This window comes from Crinia signifera, chromosome 1, assembly GCF_055691185.1.
Source record: "Crinia signifera chromosome 1, ASM5569118v1, whole genome shotgun sequence".
Lineage (NCBI taxonomy): Eukaryota > Metazoa > Chordata > Amphibia > Anura > Myobatrachidae > Crinia > Crinia signifera.
In genome coordinates, this window is record NC_139217.1 from 159,459,939 (window position 1) to 159,476,130 (window position 16,192).

At 46.8% G+C, this 16,192-nt stretch overlaps 1 protein-coding gene across 3 annotated transcripts in view; it reads left to right on the forward strand.

The window, feature by feature from the left end:
• The first annotated feature begins 218 nt into the window (after nt 1–218).
• The window catches only part of SH2D4A (SH2 domain containing 4A), an 82,607-nt gene continuing 66,633 nt past the window's right edge, over nt 219–16,192 (forward strand). For 2 of the 3 annotated variants that reach the window (XM_083175320.1, XM_083175338.1), the window contains exon 1: nt 219–372. The gene's annotated coding sequence lies outside the window, so the exon portion shown is untranslated. Of the gene's footprint in view, nt 373–3,205; nt 3,287–16,192 lie in introns of those variants that run through there. The other variant, XM_083175329.1, reaches the window with a different exon arrangement.

The following is a 16,192-nucleotide window of genomic DNA, read 5'->3' on the forward strand; positions in this document are numbered from 1 at the left end:
TCACCTGTGTTGACACACCTGTCTTATAAGGGGACAGCAATCATAAATTAAGAGGGAATTCCAGGAACAGAACATTTTGTACCTTATGGAATGGGTCATGTCGGAGGATATGTATTAGCTTTAACAGTTATGTAGTACCACAATTATTCAGTAGGTGGCGCCTATGACTGATTGTAATCAATGCATCCCAACCTGGCAGTGTTACTCAGCAGTAGGCTGGTTCTGAGGCGGAGATATGTAAATACGGCACAGCAGAATGAATTCTGTCCGGCCCAGATAGTATAATGACATGGTGCATGTGTACTTCCTCCAGTGCAGGGATTGAATTGTGTCAGTTACAGAGTTTCCACTAACAACATTGTACTTCTTTGGGTAAGTAACATGTCTGATTATCTATTTCCTCCATACTTTGAAACCCGTGCATTACATTTCACATGTTAAAATAGTTGTTTTTGTCTGTAATTTATATGCCAAGGACCAGTAATACTATATTTCATTACTGATTACTGCACTTGTGTGTTGTCAAGTGCTAGAGGTGTGTGTGTGTGTGTGTGTGTGTGTGTGTGTCTCTCATTAAACAAATAACACAGCTGAGACAGAACAAAAGTTTGTTGTATTTGATATTTTTGAACTAATAGTATAAAAGTATATTCAGGAAGTTCAAAGCAGACTCGTTTTTCAGGATGTTTTCTGTCAGTGATTTTGAGCTAGCAAGTAAAGCAGAGTACTTTACACACTTCTGCGATCCCTAGGATAAGCGTGAACCATGTACACACCTGTGCCAGATATAGCTCCCTGTGCACAGGCTTTTATGGAATCAGGAGGACAGCATATAAAATATTTAACACTAACCACACATAAGATTTGACCTCCCCATGCTGACATATGCAGGGGTGTTTTAATTGGTTCTTACCGAATACTTCTGCATCAGATATAATATAAATAAAAAAATATATATATATTACACACACCTATCCAATCATTGGCCCGATAGCTTCATATCAGGTAAACATGCCAATAATTGTTAGTTCCTACCCAGATTAAGACAGTGGTTCACACTCTTCTGAATCATGGCAAATTGGAGTTTCAGCTCTTTTTTTTTTTTTTTTTCTTTCATGGCACCCCTTAACAAGAAATAAGTAAATTGTGCTTTAAATGTCACCTTTCGGGTCAGTTATGTGGCGGTGGTCAGGCTTACACTTTTATGTTTGTTCACATATCTTATGATTGGCAGCCACCAGCTCTGTATTAGCCTATTACATTGACCAGGAATAAGTTCACATGGTACTGGATCACCAACCTGTGGTGATCCACTGACATACAGTGCATGTCGCTCAGTGTGTACCTGATGATGCAGGGCCGACTGAAAACACTGGCAGCGGTGGCCATGCTGCGGATGGCAGTATGGCTGCCACCTGTGCTCTGACACTGCTGTCGTCTGCATGCACTTTCTGATGATGGCTTCTCTGTCGGGTGCGATGACGTGGGTACACACATCTTCTAGTGCAGGGCTGGGCAACACCGGCCCTCCAGATGTTGATGAACTACACATCCCAGGATGCTTTGCATTAGTTTTGCTATGTGGCCATGCTGAAACTGATGCAAGCATGCTGGGATGTGTAGTTCAGTAACATCTAGAGGGCCGGTGTTGCCCATCCCTGTTCTAATGTGTACCCAGCTTAAGGGAATTGTAACTACTGAAAGCAATTCCCCATTCTATTATAAATCTGTGTTTGAATCTTTGCCAACACAGAGCATGTTTTCTTCTGTATACTGTTTGTCAGAGGTGTAGCTGTAATGAACTAGAAAGCAGCTCATTATGTTTTGTGACTAACTTGGATGTTGCTCCACATGTTCTGCAGCTTGTAACCATTAGTCAGATGTTTGTTCCTCTAGGAACACATTTACCTACTCTCACCAAATGCCTGTAACACTCCTGAATTTTTGTGAGTTCCCACAGCAAAGCCACCTAACCTCCCCTTTCCAGGTGATGTCATGACACAATTTTGGTGATTTGCATAGTGAAGCCTCACCCTGTGCAATGCTGTAATTCTACTATTGAGGAAGGGAGGGGGCACACCACAATGATGCAAATCCCATTGGCGTGCCCCCTGAACTTCAAATTTGGACCACCAAAAAGGGAAGCATACACTGTCAGAAAGGATGGACTATGTACTGTAACTACACACTGACATTTGCATCGAATTTCTTACTGCTTGTTAAAACTAACAAATATGCATATAAACCATTTACTGGGATTTCTAAACTTTATATGGGGTTAAATCATACTTGCCTACTTTTGAAAACTAGTTTCAGGGAGATTATAGTTAGAAATAGTATTTTGCACAGAGCCCCATTGAGGGGGCGTGTCATGCTCCACCCAAAGGGTGTGTCTAGTTCCATATATGGAGAGATTGTGAAAAGAGTTGTGAACGTGGTATCTAGAAGCGTGGGTGTGTACTGCTACATCTGAGAGGAATCTTTTAAAATGACTAATATCCAAATGTAGATGAGTCCCAAAGCTGTTAGTACTGTAAGAGCTACTATACTTGGTAAAGTGCTGGGAAATGGTGCTGATGGATCAATGTAAATGTACAGTATCTATCTCTCATAACTTTTTTCCACAAAATGTAAGTGTAATGTGGGCTAGGTTAAATGAGGAAGATTGCTGGAATAATTAGGGAGAGAGGGAGATCACATGCATCTGTGACAAATTAGGACAGGGGTGTCCAAACTTCTTGCGACGAAGGCCAGATTTGGTCAAGTGTAAATATGTGGGGGGCCGACCATTCAGCCTGACATTCTTTGAATCATTAATCACATCCGAATGGTCCCCCACTCTGTCCCCATTCACTGTATGTCCCCCAGCCTGCCCCTCCTTCACTGTATGTTCCCCACTCTGCACCCATTCACTCTGTCCCCCAGCCTGCCCCCCTTCTCTTAATGTCCATTCATTGCCTCCATTCCTTGTATGTCCCCCAAGCCTGACCCTCCTTCACTGTATGTCCCCCACTCTGCCCCTCCCTTCTCTGTAGGTTTCCCAGCCCCTTGTGTGAGCCAGAGGAAGGAGAGGCAAAGCAGGCACTGCAAGGACAGGAGATGCTTGGGCTCCCGCTGCTGCCCTCCTTACGGGAGCAAGCTTCCCCCTTGCTGCACCCCCTCCCCAAACACTGCTGTCACTGTGATTGTGGAGTATGGTGATATATACGATTGCAGCAGCAGCGGTAGGACACCAAACACATCTGACTGTGGCGGCCGGCACCTCCTCACTGCAGCAGACAGCAAGGTAAAGACGTGCTCGCTGGGGCCCCACCTTTTAGTGTCCTGTGCTGTGCTTCCCACATCTGATGCTCTGCCCGCTTCCAGCTGCAGGCTGCGGGCCACTTGAAAGGACAGCAATTGGCCCCCGGGCCTGAATTAGGATGATACCTTGTTGATGGAAAAACTCATATATATTAATCATATCATCATATGTAGCCCATTATTAACATCCAATTTCAGCTGCACATTTACAGAAGAGTAGCATGAAGATATGGTGGAGTAACTATGCCAGAATCTGGGCGGGCATAGTAAGCCGGTGTGGGGCTATGTTTTTCCTAATTTGGGTATATATGGTTAAACATGGAAAATAACACCTGAAAAATAAAACAAAACTTTATGTTGATCATTTCATATTGACCTTTTTTACTGTCGACTTTCTGTAACTTTTTTGTATTGTCAACCTTTTGCATACCTCCCAACATGACCCTCTCCAGGAGGGACACAATACTCTGTTTCTAGACTTCCCTCTTAATTTAGAATTACCATCACCTATGTGGAAACACCTTTCTGAGCAATTACCCTGTTTAAAACAGGTGATGGCAATCATAAGTTAAGAGAGAAGTCCAGAAACAGAGCATTGTGTCCCTCCTGGAGGGGTTGGGATAATTTGGTCTACAGCAGTGGTTCCCAACCCTAGTCCTCAAGTACCCCCAACAGTGCATGTTTTGCAGGTCTCCACACAGAATCACAAGTGCTATAATTAGCTCCACCTGTGGATCTTTTCAAATGTGCATGAATAATGTTTGGGTACTTGAGGACCAGGGTTGGGAACCACTGGTTGACTGCATTATGGTTGACACCATTAGGTCGACATTGTCTAGGTCGACAGTGAAAAGGTCGACGTGGGATTTTTCACTTTTTTTTTTTTTTTTACCTGAATGTGAACACAGTCGACATGGACACAGTTTGAAGTGCACCACATCCCCTTGCATCGTTCGCTGTGCCTCGCTATGCTCGGCACACTATTTTATTCTCCCACCACGCCCTAGTGTGGATGGTAGGGCATGAAATACTGCCTTTCGGCACATGTTGGCTCACATGTGAAAAACTACATGTCGAACTAGTGACTTTTTCCCATGTCGACCTAATGTCTGTCGACCATAATGCTGTAGACCAAATGACTGCATCCCCTCCTGGAGAGGGTCATGTTGGGAGGTATGCTTTTAACTGTAAACCTATTGCAGGGTTGCCTACTTGACCCTCTCCTTTAGGGAGAAAATGCTCTGTTCCTGGACTTCCCTGGTAATGTATGATTGCCATCACCTGTGGTAAAACACCTTTCTTATCAATTACCCAGCTACCCACAGGTGATGGCAATCATACATTATCAGGGAAGTCCAGGAACAGAGCACTTTCTCCTTGAAGGAGAGGGTCAAGTAGGCAACCCTGATCTATTGCCTGTTGACACTATAGTGTCGACCTTTGACTATCTCTTAGACCACACCTCCACCCACACATATGTCAGGTATACTTATAGGGGACATATGTAATGAAAATACAAAAAATCACAGTGCAGGTTGATACAAGTTAAATGTAAAAACTATGTACTGTCAGATTTTATTCTCACGTGTTTTATAAACTCACATCTGGATGAATGCAGTTGTGCTTGTACGTAGGCTTAGTTTATTTATTTTATTTATTTATTAACAGATTTCTTATATAGCGCACACCTATTCCGCAGCGCTTTACAGAGAATATTTGAACATTCACATCGGTTGGTGCATTACGTTTATAGAACCCTATTCTGTTTGTCGAGCCTGTGTTATGCAGCATGTATGTATAAGATTTTAACATTCCGACCATGTCAACATTCCAGTGGCACAAATAGATCAGTAGGCACATTTAAAAAAATTACAATTCCGTCAAAAACTTTCTGCTACAAGGTCTGTTTGGAAGACCAGATGAGTCAATATAGGAGTGCCTGCCACAGCTAGAACTGATTGCACAGAACTGCATGTTCAAAGAAACGGGCAGGCTACATATTAAAGGGGACTAAACACAAGGAGTGGCAGGAAAAATTACTCCCGGAAGATCTCAGGCTGCAGAGAGCATTACAAATTGTCAGGACCTTTGGATCATCAAAAGCAAATAGTAAAGTGCTAAGGTCATAGCATGTGAAGTGCATTCAGTAATATTCTGCACACAAACTTATATAGAGTAAGCAGAGGGGGGACAAAGCACGCGGTAGTGGTATGTCTTCATATTGAATTGATTATGCTTCATGCAAGAGACTAAAGAGGCCCATATCAGTTTGCCAGTGGAAACTCAAAGTCCCATTCCTTTTAGCAGGGATGAGGAACCTTTGGCCCAGAGCTGGGCAACACCGGCCCTCCAGATGTTAGTGAACTACACATCCCAGGATGCTTTGCATTAGTTTTGCTATGTGGCCATGCTGAAACTGATGCAAGGCATGCTGGGATGTGTAGTTCATCAACATCTGGAGGGCCGGTGTTGCCCAGCCCTGCTTTGCCCATCCAGCTGGTGTTGAACTACACATCCCAGCATGCCCTGCGACAGTTTCAATATGGCCAAATAGCAAAACTGTAGCAGGGCATGCTGGGATGTGCAGTTCAACAACAATTGGATGACCAAAGGATCCCCATCCCTGCTTTATAGCCACATATAAAAGTGACAATGATTGTTTGTTGTTGCAGCGGCAGTTTTGACCTATGGTGCAGCCCTCTCATAAAATGAGCCAGCTGCAGTCTGTGACTGTCAGGGACTTCTTTTTGGAGGTTTTATCTGCCAGTCACTCACAGTCCAGAAGAGTAGCCTTCCTTTAGGACTGCCAGATCACACTGGGATTAGTACTCTACTTACTGAAGGAACTCACTGTCTGTCTGATTGTCAGCCTTAGCTAGCTTCTATTTGCTGCAGCTCATAAGGCCCATACACACTGGGCGACTTTGAGCTGAAAGTCGCTCAAAACACCCAGTTTGAGCGTCTGTCAGCTCAAAGCCGCCCAGTGTGTATGGCCCAGCGATAAACGGTGAGCTCTGCTGCGTGCTCACGCAGATGAGTGCCCCCCCCATCCGTACCACTGTGCGGCTTTCCCCTCAGCGATGATTGGCATCATCACTGTCCAAACATGCTGGGCATAGTCGCCCAGTGTGTATGGACCTATAGAAGCCAGGGTTTTGGGGATGTGCAGTCAAGCTGCTGCTTATGTGTATGTGCAGTCCCTGCCAGATTGATTGCGCAGGTGCCTGCTATCTGCTTACCTCCTGCTTCTATATGACATGGGTATTGTCAAGCCCCATACCTAAAACAGATAGGTGCTACCTCCTGGTTATTTTAATAGCCAAGCGAGGACAGCTCCAAAATAACCATAACCAACTGACTTCAGTTTCAAGAAATCGCTCTTCAAACTGATTCCGCTTTCCATGGGAAAGTGCACAATTGCAACATTGCCATATATTGAATGGGTTGGCGGTGTACTCTGATACTGCCATTAAAGTAAATATGCCCATACACGCACTGATGTCAGTGTGCTGTGCGTTTTGAACTTCAAGGTGCCATGCGATTTTGCCACTTGAAGTGGATGCGATGCAATGAAGCACAAAAAGTACTGCCTGCAGATACTTTTTGTGCTTTACAATATTGTACCCGCGGGGACGCGCATCGCATCCCTGCAGGTACACAGTGCGATTAAAGCCGATGCGATGCGTTTTGAACTTTAAAAGTTCAAAACTCATGCGATTATCGACACATGTATGTGCACCTTTAGAGAAATCTCCTGTGTAGGACATATACTTAATCTTGGGAATATCATGTAGAAATTGTGACTACATGAATCCTAGAAAGATGAGGAAACTGAAGAGTCGCATTAGCGGTCATGCATTGCTTAATTTTTACACATTGCAGCGATGTCCGCTGTAATTAATTTCTTACCGTTGTGTATAGTGACAATGGGATACGGTCGGTAGATCGAAATACTGCAAGGTTGACATGGGTCTACGTCGACAGGTTATTAGGTTGACATGGTCTAGGTCGACAGTCAAAAGGTCGAAATGGGGCTTTTCACTTTTTTTTTTGAGCCGACAGGCAGTATTTCATGCCCTACCATCCACTAGGGTGCGGTGGGAAAATAAAATAGTGTGCCAAGTGCACTTAATACTGTGTCAACATTCGGGTAAAAAACAGCGGAATATCCCATGTCCACCTTTTGGCTGTCGAGCTATTGACTGTCAACCAATTTTAGTTCATTAATAGAGCCCATAGAAAGAAAAAAAACAATTGGTTATACAGCTTGCAAGAAGCTGAACATAGTAAACTTGATACTGAATACTGAACCACACCTAACAGTGGATAACATTCAGAATTACTATGCAGATGTTTTTATAGATCTGGGTTGTTTGCCAGTTATACACCCACTGAGAATAATGCCTGTAGCTCCTATAGTAAGAATTCCAAACTAACGAGTACTTGAGGAAAAACTGCGCGGGAACATCCCAGATCATAGTGTGTAAGGACAGTGTCTGATTAACCAGTAGGCTGCAGACTAGGGTGCCTTGCAGATGGCAGCCAAGGAATAAAATGAAGGCCTAATTTATTCCATTTAATTTGTTCCGTCACAATGTATTGTGGCGGGTAAAGTTCTGTAGGTGACTGTGCCAATTTAACTTAATGATGTAACCATTATTGTATGTACATTGGCAGCCTAAAGCCAAAGTCTCTTTCACATACCACAAGCATAAGATCATACATGCCAGCTCTATAACCTACATGCCGGTTGTAGAACCTTTGCTACATGCCCATTGGCCATATAAATGGGCAGTCCCTGAGTGCCAATTCATGCGTTGAGCAGCATTACAAGAGGAGCTACACGAGTATTAACTTAGGGCACCTTGAACCTTTTAATCAGGCTCTCAGTAAGTGCAATGTTTGCATGAGAAGAGGCCGAGATCAGGTTATACGCTACCGGAATTGGAAGACATCATCCAAAATAACACATGCAATAGTTTTATTGTTTGTCTATCTTTGTGTGGCAGTTACATGTATACCATATGATTTCCACACAATAAATCATCCCAAACAAAAGGTTCATGAAAGTAAAGATCTACTTAGTGCAGACATAATTATCAAGTCTTGTAAGTTGTAACCTGGTACAGCAAACACTAGACATCAGGCTGCTAGAGCCACTGTTGATATACACAATGAATACATAGTGGCATATTTATCAAATCATCTGATTTATCTACAAAAACTAATTACTGGTAGGGGATGGCTACAGTAAGTACATACTTGCTCATACGTTGCTGTGCTGTCCTAGTTAAATATGCATGCAGCAACTACTGTATCTGTACAGTAGGAAAGTTATTGCAGGATGTGGCTACTGCAGAAAGTACTTTGTGGTAACTCTTGATAAATGACACAAAATACCAAATGCAGAAGAAAACCAGTCCTTGGGGTTTTTCACAAATGAATATATTGACCCCTATAGCCCGTGACAATGCAAATACTGTAGGCTGATCAGGTGTATAATTTGATTGCATGCTAAGCAGTAAGTGTACAGATAAGTCATACATACTGTACATCTTTGCTGCAGTCACAAACAGCCCCTCGTGGCATCCCTGGTCCTAATAGACTCTGTTGGCATCATTTGTATTTCTCTACCGTCCAATGGGATACTGGGTTTCACTACTATGGGGATTGAGACCTCCGCAGGAGAGACAGGCACATAAAAGAACTTTCAGTGTGGGTGCACTGGCTCCTCCCCTCAATCTCCCTCCACTAGTCAGTTTTGAAAAATGTGCCTCAGGAGAGGCAGTGCTTCTGGATGCACCAGAGTTTTTCTACATTTATTTTCAAAGTTTGTTATTTTGGGGCACTGTGGTGACCACACAGCTGTCCTGCTTCGTGGGTGTCAGGGGAAGGGTCAGTCCCCGACCTCTTCAGGTGCAGAGCTGACCCTGCTACAGGACAATTCGGTCCTGTGTGGGGCTTGTCACCGCACAGCATTGCGCTGTGGCGAGCAAGCCCCCTAGCCGCCGCACACCCCTGACAGGTCCGAAGACTTCAGTGGTGAGTACAGGCTGGGGGTCTCACAAGGGGACCCTGCAGCCATTTCTGGTGCGGCAAGACGACGGGCAGTAATGGCGGCCCTCTAGCAGGGACCGCGTGAACCCCGCGTCCAGTAACTGACATAGGGGTGCTGCCGCTGGACCACCAGGGACATCCCTCCGGTTATATGTATATAATATTATACCTTTTATTATGTGTCAGTATAAACGTATGGAAGCGCCAGCTCCGTGTACAGGGGGGTGGGGCTTCACTCAGAGCGGGACCAAGCTCTGCTGGGCGCGCGCTGTCACTTCCTGCTTCTTCACACGCTGCCAGACTCCATTACAGAGGGCTCCTCACTGGCGTGGTGGATCCGGGTCCTTGCAGCAAGGCAGAGACAGCAGGTTTTATAGCGATTTAGCGCTGCTGCGCTATCTGGCTTATTTTAGACACTGTGTTGTTCATATCAATGTGTTTAGCGTTACCAGCTCACCCAGATCTGTGAGCTCAGGTTAAGGGTGCACTTGGTCCCCCAATTGCTCTGTTTTTCCCCCACTGATTAGTTACAAACGCATAAAACAAGCACATAGTCTGTTTTAACATCCAGCGGTGGGGTGTGTGCACGTGTTTGACTGCGTGGGGGTTGAGTTGTACTGCTGCACGCAGAGGTACTGTCTCATCATGGTGAAAAAGTTCACTTGTATGGTGTGTAGCACCAAGTTTGTGCCCAAATCACAGTCCCAAGTTACTTGTGAGGCTTGTATGTCACCACAGCCCAGTAGTGCTGACACTCAGATCAGTGGGGTGCCCCCTCAGCTTGTGGGGCCATCTCAGGCTGACGAGCAGGAGCCTGTTTGGGCCTCCAATATAAAGACATTGTTGGATTCTGTGGCTTCACAGCTTTCCACTAACACTCAGCAAACGCAGAGGGTTCAGAGAGAATTGTCCATGTTAGCTGCCAGGGTGGATATTCTTCATACTCTTAATGTACCTCCTCCTCCCGCACAGCCTCAAAAAAGGCCGGTTGCTGCGATGGCCCCTGATTCAGAGGATGATGATGAGGACATACTAGAGGAGGGTGAGGAGCAGGTTCTGCAGGAACCAGTTCCTGAGGCAGCAGTGCATGATCCTGAACCGCTTATCAGGGCCATTAGGGATGTTTTAGATCTCCCGGTGGAGGCATCCACAGAAGGAGATCCTTTCTTCATGACACAGAGGAAACAGCCAGTATACTTCCCTGAGCAGGCGGAGTTAGAAACTGTTTTCAGGGCTGCATGGCAAAACCCTGATAAGAGGTTTACTCTGTCGAAACGGTTCACTAATGCTTATCCTTTTGAACCTTTGGGCAGGAAGAAGTGGGAGGAGCACCGGTAGTGGACTCATCTGTCTCCCGCCTTTCTAAAAAGGTGTTACTACCAGTCCCAGGTGTATCCACCCTTAAGGACGGGGCGGACAGGAGGCTGGAAGCTACCCTCAAATCCATATACACGGCTAGTGGGGCCTCCCAGCGCCCAGTTTTAGCCAGTTGCTGGATGGCTAAGGCCATTCATACCTGGTCAACCCAGATTCAGGAAGGGTTGTTGGGGGACATGACTGTGGCCCAGATAGGCGATAGCCTGCGTCACATTCAGGATACCGCTAAGATCCTGTGCGAGGCGCAAAAGGAATTGGGCGCAATAAATGCGCGCAATTCAGCCATGGCGGTTTCAGCCAGACGGGCTTTGTGGCTACGTCAGTGGTCTGCGGATGTGGATTCAAAGAAGAGTGTGGAGGGCATTCCCTTTACAGGAGAATGGCTTTTTGGAAGTGAATTAGACGGTTGGATTTCCAAGGCCACGGCAGGAAAATCTACCTTCCTTCCATCAGCTCCCACAGTAGCGAAGCGTACCTTCACAGGTACTTCCCAGCAGTCCTTTCGTGGGAACAGGTTTCGCCCCAAGGCTAGGGGCGCCTCCAATGCCAACAGAGGTACGAGAGGCAAGTTTAGAAAGCCTAACACCTCCAGCTCCCAGGACCGTCCCAATGCAGCGGCTTCCTCTAAGCCTGCAGCATTACGGGGTTTTCCCGCCACGAGACTCTCTCGCGGTGGGAGCGCGATTGTTGCATTTCAACCATGTGTGGGACACCTCTGGTCTGGATTCCTGGGCCAGGGATCTCATTTCTCTAGGTTACAGGCTGGAATTCGACAAACCCCCTCCCAGAAGATACTTCAGGTCGGCCCTTCCAGCATCCCAGGAGGATCAGGTTCTCCTTCAGGGGGCCATTACCAGGCTGCTTCAATCTCAGGTAATTATACCGGTGCCAAGCACGGAGCAGGGCCAGGTATATTATTCCAACTTATTCCTGGTACCGAAGCCAGACGGCTCAGTAAGACCCATCCTGAATCTAAAATCACTGAACCCCTTCCTGCGTGTGTTCAAGTTCAGGATGGAGTCCTTGCGCTCCGTGATCACCAGTCTGAAGAGAGGGGAGTTCTTGGCCTCTATAGACGTCAAGGACGCCTATTTACACATCCCTATCTGGCCCCCACACCAAGTCTATCTCCGGTTTGCCTTGGGGAACGACCATTACCAATTCCGGGCCTTGCCTTTCGGCCTGTCGACTGCCCTGCGGGTGTTCACAAAGGTAATGGCGGAAATGATGTCACTACTCAGGCTTCGAAGAGTGAATGTCGTGCCATACCTGGACGACCTGCTAATAAAGGCAGGGTCGGCAGAGGCTTTGAGCAGTGCTCTCAATCTGTCCATACAAGTGCTAAGAGACCACGGGTGGATCCTGAACATGTCCAAATCATCGCTGGTTCCGACACAGAGGATGGTTTTCTTGTGCATGATCCTGGATACATCGGAACAAAAAGTCTTTCTGCCGATGGAAAAGGTCAGTACAATACAACAGCTGGTCAGGGAGGTTCTACAGTCCCCCCTGGTACAGATCCATCTTTGCCTCCGGCTTCTAGGCAAGATGGTGGCTTCATTCGAGGCGGTACAATTTGGCCGTTTCCATTCCAGGGTCCTTCAATTGGATATTCTGACAAAATGGTCCGGCTCCCCCTGCAGATGCGCAGAAGGATTGGCCTTGCAACAAGAACCAGGATCTCGCTACAGTGGTGGCTAGATTCATCCAATCTGTTGGCAGGCAGACGGTTCCAGATCCAGGACTGGATTCTGGTAACCACGGACGCCAGCCTGAGGGGCTGGGGGGCTGTGACACAGGGAGTCCGCCTCCAGGGTCGATGGTCTCCACTGGAGTTGTTCCTTCATATCAACAAGCTGGAGTTGAGGGCGGTCTACTATGCCCTGTTGCAGGCAGCTCCATTGTTACAGGGCAAGGCGATCCAGGTCCAGTCGGACAATGCCACCACAGTGGCCTATATAATTCGGCAGGGTGGTACCAAGAGCATGCCTTGCATGAGAGAAGCGTCAAAGATTCTATCTTGGGCGGAACAGAATGTCCAGGCCCTGTCTGCCATTTTTATCCCGGGGGTCGACAATTGGGAGGCGGACTTCCTGAGTCGTCACGATCTTCACCCGGGAGAGTGGGGCCTTCACACTCAAGTGTTCGATGCCATAGTGGATCCGTGGGGGCTCCCTCAGATCGACCTGATGGCTTCACGACTGAACCACAAGGTAGCAATGTACTGTGCACGGACCAGAGACCCAGGGGCGATAGCGGTGGACGCTCTCACCTGGACCTGGGATTTCCAATTGGTGTACCTGTTCCCACCTCTCCCCTTGTTGGCTCGGGTGCTAAAGCGGCTCCGGCATCAGGGGACGGAGGCCATACTGGTGGTACCAGATTGGCCAAGAAGGGCCTGGTACGGGGACATTCAGGCCATGCTAGTGGAAGACCCGTGGCGTCTGCCCCTAAGAAAAGATCTGCTCCTCCAGGGCCCGTTCGTCTTTCAGGACTTGCAGCGGCTACGTTTAACGGCCTGGAGGTTGAGCGGCAGATCTTAGTCCACAAGGGTCTCCATCCCTCTGTCGTTACTACAATGATCAAAGCCAGGAAGCCGGTGACGGCTTCTCATTATCATGTAATATGGCGAAGATATATTGCCTGGTGCGAAAAGAATGACTTGCCTCCGGCCAGTTTTCGTTTAAACAACCTGCTACGTTTCCTCCAGGCTGGGTTGGACAAGGGACTCAGATTGGGTTCCTTAAAGGTCCAAATCTCCGCGCTGTCTGTGTTTTTCCAGAAAAAGATTGCGGTCTTGCCGGAAGTGCAAACCTTCTTACAAGGGGTTCTGAGGATCCAGCCCCCCTTTGTGCCTCCCACTGCACCATGGGATTTGGAAGTAGTTCTTACTTTCTTAAGATCAGCCCGGTTTGTTCCACTGGAGGAGGCTGAGCTGCGACACCTCACTTGGAAGACAGTTGTTCTGTTGGCTCTAGCTTCGGCCAGGAGGGTGTCCGAGCTTGGGGCCTTATCATGTCGGAGCCCTTACCTTGTGTTCCACAACGATAGGGCGGAGCTCAGGACTAGACCACAATTCCTTCCAAAGGTGGTGTCAGGGTTCCACCTAGACCAACCTATTGTGATCCCTTCGAGCGCGGCACACCCGGATATACCAGATTCCCTGGATGTGGTCCTCACCCTTAAGGGGTATGTCAAGCGCACAGCTAGGATCCGTAAGACGGACAGCCGTTTTGTGCTTTATGATGCGCAGAAGAAGGGTTTACCTGCTTCAACGCGTACCATTGCCAGGTGGATAAGATGTACTATCCAACAGGCTTATGCATCAGCTGGTTTATCGCTTCCTTTTTCAGTAAAGGCTCATTCAACCAGGTCTGTAGGTACCTCTTGGGCTGCTGCTCGAGGGGTGTCGGCTATGCAGCTTTGCAGGGCTGCAACTTGGTCAGGGCAACACACATTTGTGAAGTTCTACAAGTTTGACACCCTGGGCAGGGAGGATTCCCAGTTCGGGAATGCGGTTCTACAGCAGACTCCGCACGTTCCCGCCCCTTCTGGTAGCTTTGGGACCTCCCCATAGTAGTGAAACCCAGTATCCCATTGGACGGTAGAGAAAATAGGATTTTGGGTACCTACCGGTAAATCCTTTTCTCGTAGTCCATATGGGATACTGGGAGCCCGCCTCGGTGCGGCTTTTCTGCTGTCAGATCCTACTTCATTGTTAGGCTTATTGCCTTGTTTCCTATAGGATGGATATGTCTATAGACTTGTTTCTAGTTACAGGTGTCCTCTGAAGTTGTTAGGATTCACCTTTTTTTTATGTGTTGTTTTGTTCGTTTGGGTGTGCTGGATGAATCTCGCCACAATACATTATCACATACTCCTCACATGCTCTCCTTCGGCACAGTTTTTGCATTAACTGACTAGTGGAGGGAGATTGAGGGGAGGAGCCAGTGCACCCACACTGAAAGTTCTTTTATGTGCCTGTCTCTCCTGCGGAGGTCTCAATCCCCATAGTAGTGAAACCCAGTATCCCATATGGACTACGAGAAAAGGATTTACCGGTAGGTACCCAAAATCCTATTTTTTTTGCATCTTATTTTGAGAAAGTGGTTGCCTTGGGAAGTGGCTAGAATATGGCGGGTGACTGTGCTGATTAATTTGATATGCGACACTTGTATATGTGGACACAAAACAGACGTGACATCCTAAGCTTTTGAAATTCTGAAATCCATCATGAAGATGCAAACAGGAACAATAATATAATAATAATGCAAACTAGCATCACACCCCCATTTTCATTGGCCGCAACCCATGTGGCCATTTTTTTTTTTTGGTGCGTGCACAAAGTACCGACAGAGTATTATTTAGAATGGCACCACAATTGGGCGGGCATTGTGTAACTGGCACTGCAAGTTTGCATTATTATTTATATTATTGTTCCTGTTTGCATCTTCATGATGGATGCAAAGAGGAATATAATAATATCCTAAGCTTTTGAAACTTTGAAATCCATCATGAAGATGCAAACAGGAACAATAATAAACTCTCTTTGATCTGAAAACGTTGGGGTGAGTCAAGTGCAAGCTTCACAAGTACAGTAGGTCTAGGAGCTGTGGTTACTCATGAAGAAAGCCTGCAGTATGCATCATGTATCATTACACCAATTCAGATTAATTACTGTATACACAGATAGAAAAGTAAATGTTGGCTGCTTTAAGAAATGGGCATCTATATAAAATTTTTCGGTACTTGTTACCTAGAACGGCGCCCATCGTGGGCATCGCATGCCATTATAATGGAATGCGATGCCCGCGATTTCACATAGAAATGAATGGTAAAAGGTAAATCGCATCGGTCGCATCGCATGCGGCCAAAAAAACGCATGCGATGCGACCGACCAGACCCCAAATAGCCACCCTGAAGTGTGAAATGGGCCCCCCCCAATTGTTAGCGCCGCCCCATGATCAACGTCAACCGGAAGCGTGGCGAGCGGCGGCGGTACGCGTCCTCCGACCTTTTCATACCCCCACTATCCACGTCAGCGTGGAGTTGAGAATAGAAAGTGTGGCGAGCCCGAAGCGTGCCGAGCGGACGCGGATACCTGTGAAGCCCGCGAGGGGACGCGGATACCTGTGAAGGTATCCGCGGGGCTCGCCACGCTTCGGGCTCGGTGGCTCGCTGCGCTTGCCACACTTTCTATTTTCAGCTCCACGCCGACGTGGAATAAAGTCATTACAAACTTTTTAAACACTTATAGTTATACAGACTGGGTACAACAGGATGTTTTTTTTGTATTTTTTTAGTAGCTCTTCAGGCGGTTTATTTTGTATTGTAGCTCACACCGCAAAAAAAAGGTTGGAGACCACTGGCTTATACTATACAGTCAGGGACTGACATCTGCGGAACTTGTTGCTGGAAGCCAAAGAGGGTACACTCATTAGTGAAAGGATCATGG